Source organism: Salmo salar, chromosome ssa22, assembly GCF_905237065.1.
Source record: "Salmo salar chromosome ssa22, Ssal_v3.1, whole genome shotgun sequence".
In the NCBI taxonomy this organism is placed as follows: domain Eukaryota; kingdom Metazoa; phylum Chordata; class Actinopteri; order Salmoniformes; family Salmonidae; genus Salmo; species Salmo salar.
Window position 1 is genome coordinate 26617782 of NC_059463.1, and position 6898 is coordinate 26624679.

Genomic DNA, 6898 nt, shown 5'->3' on the forward strand with positions numbered 1-6898 from the left:
ATTGACAAAGTTGACATCAGCAAACTGCTCGCCCTCATGACTCCATACACGTGGTCTGTGGTTGCGAGGCCGGTAGGACGTACTGCCAAATTACCTAAAAAGACATTGGTGGCAGCTTATGGTAGAGATTTGACCATTACATTTTCCGGTATCTGCTCTGGTGGACATTCCTGCAGTCGGCATGCCAATTGCCCACTCCCTCAACTTGAGATATCTATTGTGTTGTGTGCCAAAACTGCACATTTTCGAGTTGCCTTTTATTGTCCCCTGCACAAGGTGCACCTGTGTAAATTGTGCACACAATTTGTGAGGAATACGTTTTTGGAGTATTTTATTTCAGCTCATGAAGCCAACTTTTGACATGTTGCATAGTTTTGTTCAGTGTAAATATAAACATTTCAATTTGGCCCTACCAGAACTATAAAAGTTAAATTAAATGACCATGGTAGCCATTGAAAGAGAACACTTTGGAGAAGATGGGAAAATCAGACCAAAGGTGAGGACAAGAGTTCACCTCACAAGACTGAATCCAAACATTACACTTATGTTTGTTTTACTTTTCACAGGACTTGTCAATAAAAAAATCTGAAAATACATTCAGTAACAACAATATTCACAGAAATGTTGGACTAGGTGCAAGATAAGAAAGAACTATTACAAGGGTTTGCGTGAGAGGTCTAACTGGTGTCTCCAAGTGACCACACCTCTCCAAACTGCAGTCAATAAGCAATATCAATGTGTTTTTTATGTCTCAAGGAAAGCGCCATCAACTATAAGGTGTAGGAATGGACATTTCGGTCCATTTTGCTGCCGACTAAGAAACCCTCATTAACGGGTGAACAAATGGTAAAACATTCTATACAGTAAGATTAAATGACCAACAGAATTTACTATGCATCCATACAAACAGATTCTTTATTAAAAACTTAATGGAAACATAATCTTACAGTCAAAAGGCTATAGTCTATTATTGAACATGCAGCTCTGGTAATGAAGCAGCTAATAAAACCACATTTTCAAATATTTGCCAAAATACAATTAGCAGGAAAGTACTGCTCTAAACACTGCACCTAATGTGAGTGATTCCATATGTGAGATATAAATCTGTTAGAAAACTTAGAAAGAGGTGGAATCTAATAGCAATAACTAGGACGATAATAATGACTAAGAGTGTGCCTTCGGTTTCTGGACAAGGAAAGAAAGTTGATTTGAAAACCAATAGAACAGGAGAAATCAAAACAGTTAACACAGGATGAATTTAGAATTATTTGTTGCGCAATGACTGGGCTTACAAACACACATTTCACTCCAGTACCAGCTTTTTGAGGAGGTGCTCTCGCTCTGTCTGACAGGTGATAGCTATTCTGCTCCACAAACAAGGCTCTGTATGCTGTGCGAGTGTGATAAATGAGATGACTAATGAAAATACCCACACAACAATTTAATTCCACTAAATTATGCAAATGAACCTTTAGACCGATAAGCATGACCGGTCAAATGTATTTTTAGCGACTAAACGATTAAAAAGGTGTTTGTTTTTTAATAGCTTTCCTAGCTTTGCCATTGAGGAACTGAAGGAAGCACACTTGTCGTTGTGTGTTTGGAACACAGCCCTGCATCCCCACCATAACACAATTACTGGTGTTTACACTACACAAAAACGTTCCATTATAAATCGCAATCTGGGTCAGGCGGGCATAATTTAAAGCTTATTCTACTGCCAACATGGCTAACTAAGTTATAAAATACAATCTTCCACTGTTGGGCTTACAAAAAGGCACTTCAGACAAACAGATTTTGGTGCACATAGAGTGATGAGTGCATTCAAGTGTGCGTTCCTTGGCAAATTTTCTTCACAATACGACAAACAGGTTAATTCTGTTTAGGACAAACAGGGGTATAACACGCCTTCCTTGTAACTGTGGAACAAACTAAACGATAATAAACTTCGACACTAAATTAGATGACTTTTCAAATATGGAAATGTGAAATGCACATTTTGACTCATAGGTGTGTGGTTAGCTTGTATGACATCAAAGCAGTATTTATAATCCTCAACATCTCATCTTTCAGAACACAGAGTCCTCTCAATTTACAGCATTTCCCTCACCCAGACAACAATAAATGTGCAAAAGCAGCCCAATTAGCGGGAGGGATGGGGGGCGTTGTCATCTTGCCACACGCGGTGCTCAAGTTCAGAACGGCAGTCAGTCAAAACCTAAAGCGCTGTGAAGCGGAGAACCTGAGCTCTGACATGTATAGCATGTTACTGTACAGCCACTACGTTCCAATTTAGGCACTTATCAATGACAAAATCTGCTATTTTCAACCTGTATAAGGGATGACAGGGGCTATGACTGGAAAGGACTACAAAAACTGATATGAGGAAAATATCATCAAGGGTACAAGACGGTGTACATACCAGAGTTAGGGGGTTAAACAAATTATTCCATACAGCATTGCGGTCTGTAACAGACAAGTCACGTGATCTGTTAGACTCTACGTGCAATCTCGGTAATAAAAATAGAATGTCTAAGTTGCATAGTAATATCGCATATATTTCATATCACCACGAGTTCCAGAACCCCTCATTGCAGCCCTATTCAACAGAGGTTAGGCCACTGCTTACCCAGGAAAGGGAGTGGCGGGCTGGCAAAGGGGGCAGAGGGACACTGGATGGGTATGTGTGGAGCCTCCGCAGAGCTCTGTAGCAATGAGGACAAGAGGATGAGCGACGAGTGTAAGGGAGAAAGAGAGCGAGGGGGAGTGAGAGAAAGCAAGACAGCATCATATTGCAAAGTGAGCAAGAGGGTGAACGGGAGAGGGAGTGAATATAAACTAATGCACAGATGGACATCTTCCTTCCACACTCCAACAACCTGAGGATGAGGGGCTGACCCTCCCTCTGTTCCAACACACACACCAGCCTGATCAGGGTGTTTTCCTCCTACACTGGCTCCAAGCAGCTGGACACTGGCTGGGGTGATGCTGAGACAAAGTTAAAGCGTGATAGAGAGCACTGTTTAGGTCATCTGCCTGACAAGAACAGACAGTGTTCCAAAAGTTGCCACATCCAGCCCCTCCAAGCCTACTGCTACCCACTGCTAGAGTAATGAGCATGTTCAACCAACAGCTTGCTGGGTCTAAAATGGTGTCTCAACTTCTCACTATGTGTGACTCAACACGGTTAATGCCTACTGCAATATAATGCTTCCCAATAGCATCATGACAAACCCAGATCTCATGGTTTTCAATTAAACAGCCACCACCTTTCTTGCATGTAGGCCCATGAGAACATGGAATCACATCCCGATAGAGCTGGTCACACCAGATATGTTACACACACCTCTCCAAAATGTCATCATTTTCTGTAGGCCTCTGGCCTGTTAAAAGGAAACAACTTCAATAGTTGCCAACCAATACCTAGCAATGTGGACGTATCGCCTATGTGGACTAGAGGTCGACCGATTAATCGGAATGGCTGATTAATTAGGGCCGATTTCACGTTTTCATAACAATCAGTAATCGGTATTTTTGGACACCATTTTTTTTTTTTTTTTACACCTTTATTTAACTAGGCAAGTCAGCTAAGAACACATTCTTATTTTCAATGACGGCCTAGGAATGGTGGGTTAACTGCCTTGTTCAGGGGCAGAACGACAGATTTTTACCTCGCCAGCTCGGGTATTCAATCTCGCAAACTTATGGTTAACAAGTCCAACGCTCTAACCACCTGCTTTACATTGCACTCCACGAGGAGCCTGCCTGTTACGAGAATGCAGTAAGAAGCCAAGGTAAGTTGCTAGCTAGCATTAAACTTATCTTATAAAAAACAATCAATCATAATCACTAGTTAACTACACATGGTTGATGATATTACTAGTTTATCTAGCTTGTCCTGCGTTGCATATAATCGATGCGGTGCGCATTCGTGAAAAAGGACTGTCGTTACTCCAACGTGTACCTAACCAGAAATGTCTTTCTTAAAATCAATACACAAGTATACATTTTTAAACCTGCATATTTAGTTAATATTGCCTGCTAACATTAATTTATTTTAACTAGGGAAAATGTGTCAGGGTATATGCAGCAGTTTGGGCCGCCTGGCTCGTTGCGAACTAATTTGCCAGAATTTTACGTAATTATGACATAACATTGAAGGTTGTGCAATGTAAAAGGAATATTTAGACTTAGGGATGCCACCCGTTAGATAAAATACCGAACGGTTCCGTATTTCACTGAAAGAATAAACGTATTGTTTTCGAGATGATAGGTCATTAATATGGTCGAATCCAGAAACTAAGGTTCGTATTTCTGTGTGTTTATTAGTCTATGATTTGATAGAGCAGTCTGACTGAGCGGTGGTAGGCACCAGCAGGCTTGTAAGCATTCATTCAAACAGCACTTTCGTGCGTTTTGCCAGCAGCTCTTCATTGCGCTGTTTTTGACTTCAAGCCTATCAACTCCCAAGATTAGGCTGGTGTAACCGATGTGAAATGGCTAGCTAGTTAGCGGGGTGCGCGCTAATAGCGTTTCAAACGTCACTCGCTCTGAGACGGAGGAGTAGTTCCCCCTTGCTCTGCATGGGTAACGCTGCTTCGAGGGTGGCTGTTGTCGATGTGTTCCTGGTTCAAGCCCAGGTAGGAGCGAGGAGAGGGACGGAAGCTATACTGTTACACTGGCAATACTAAAGTACCTATAAGAACATCCAATAGTCAAATGTATATGAAATACAAATCGTATAGAGAGAAAGAGTCCTATAATTCCTATAATAACTACAACCTAAAACTTCTTACCTGGGAATAATGAAGACTCATGTTAAAAGGAACCACCAGCTTTCATGTGTTCTCATGTTCTGAGCAAGGAACTTAAACTTTAGCTTTCTTACATGGCACATATTGCACTTTTACTTTCTTCTCCAACACTTTGTTTTTGCATTATTTAAACCATATTGAACATGTTTCATTATTTATTTGAGACTTAATTGATTTTATTGATGTACTATATTTAGTTAAAATAAGTGTTCATTCAGTATTGTTGTAATTGTCATTATTACAAATAATGGGGGGGAAAAAAATCGGTATCGACTTTTTTTGGCCCTCCAATAATCGGTATCGGCGTTGAAAAATCATAATCGGTCGACCTCTAATGTGGACTCAGATTACACCGCTCTGTCAGTCAGCTACTTTCACTGCCCTGGTTGGCCTTGTTTCAGAGCGCTGGCTGGCCTACAAACACAAATGAGTGGATTAAGGCTGATGCAATCATTATCACAACAGTAAAGTGTTGTCTCCATCTCCAAACACACACAGGTGTCTAATGTTGAACTAATGCTAGCTACTAAGATTCACTATCCCACCCCTTTGCAGATGCAGGTGTTCTCACAACTAGGACACTTTTGCAGAAGGGGTAGGGGGACACACAATGCAGCTATGCAATGACTTTCAGGGACTTTCCTGTCTGGGTTTACAGTACAATGCTGTGCAGTATAGACTACCAAAAGCAGCTCGATCTGCAAGGCGGTGTCTGGTATTACACCAGTTTTACTCACTCTGAAAGGCTTTAGTGATCTTTCACAGCCTCCCTGTTTCCTTCCTACAGCCTATGTAGAAAACACACTGACTCACGTACTGCTAGCCAACCCACATAACCATACTCCATTCAAAGGTCTATGCCTTTTTCTGAGTGTAACGAAGTCTGTCAATAAGTACAGTACACCAAACAAATGAAATCAATATACCACAAAGTCAGAGTTTGGTTGAATTGCTTTTCTATCAGCACTGACTGAATGGCACTGTGGAAGGGGGAAAATCAGCTCTACACAACCATATACCCGATGTACCGCTATCCATTTATTAACTAACCATGAGCTAACCAGCTAGCTAATTAAAGATGGCTCGTAGCTACTATTCGATGGCCTAATCTATCTGTCAGACAATTCTAAAACAATGGTAGGGAAATGGTCAACAATCAAAATAACACACCTGACTAGGTAACATTACACACTACGTTGTCGTGAAATAATGGACCATTCTGTGTGCTGGCTACCATCGTTCAAGCATTCCTCCTGGCTTCCTCCTAGCAGTAACGTTAACTACCCTCCCAGGCGGTTTTAAGCAGTGAGCGACCATCGCCATTCTAGCTAGCTAGCAACCTGGCTAGCTAACAGCTAGTAGTAACAGTGTCAAGCAACGATGAAGAAACACAGATTAACGTTATTTAATTGTTTTCATACAAACCCCGTCAGATCGACTGCTTTAAGTAAAGTATGTTAATCCCCTAGCTCATTTAGATAACGTTAGCTATCATTTAATTGAAAAAGTCTGATTAGCGTTGATTTAGCTAGTTAGTTTGGCTAGCAGCTTCCTTTCGCTAGTTTGCAGTAGCTACCGTAGTAAAAGACGTTAGATTGGCTACCAAACGGATGCTGTTGTTGAATGAGATGACAAAATCAAACATTTTATCTCGAATGAAGTAAACAACCAGATACATACGTTGATAGTGACATGTTAGTTATAACACCGATAGTAACTAGCTACTACACGGGAAGAAAGAATTTATAAAAATAGTCATTTTCCGTACCGTATCCTCTTTATTTGTGTCTCTGCGGCGGGCGTTGGCAGGTTCACGCTAGGGGCTTTCTAGTCAAAAGTGCAGGGGCACGTGCGTAGAACGTAATGCGTGACATGTTAATAAAAAATCACTTATAACAAAATTGATTGATTGACTCCAAATTATTTACATTTAAGTAACAGTGAACATGAATATATAATTCCTAGTAAGAATAGTGCAGTACAATACTGGAATTATCTTACTCTGTGGTAATGAACATTCTTTTTTTTTTATGAGAAAACCTGACTTTTCCCACTTTTCGCAATCACCTGCTATAGTGATTGGG

The 6898-nt window shown here is 40.8% G+C and overlaps 1 protein-coding gene across 2 annotated transcripts in view; it reads right to left on the minus strand.

The window, feature by feature from the left end:
- The window catches only part of cdc42 (cell division cycle 42), a 52386-nt gene extending 45721 nt beyond the window's left edge, over nucleotides 1-6665 (minus strand). Inside the window, exon 1 of one of the 2 annotated variants that reach the window (XM_014166955.2) lies at nucleotides 6583-6665. The gene's annotated coding sequence lies outside the window, so the exon portion shown is untranslated. The remainder of the gene's footprint in view (nucleotides 1-6582) is intronic. The other variant, XM_014166956.2, reaches the window with a different exon arrangement.
- Nucleotides 6666-6898: the final 233 nt, after the last annotated feature.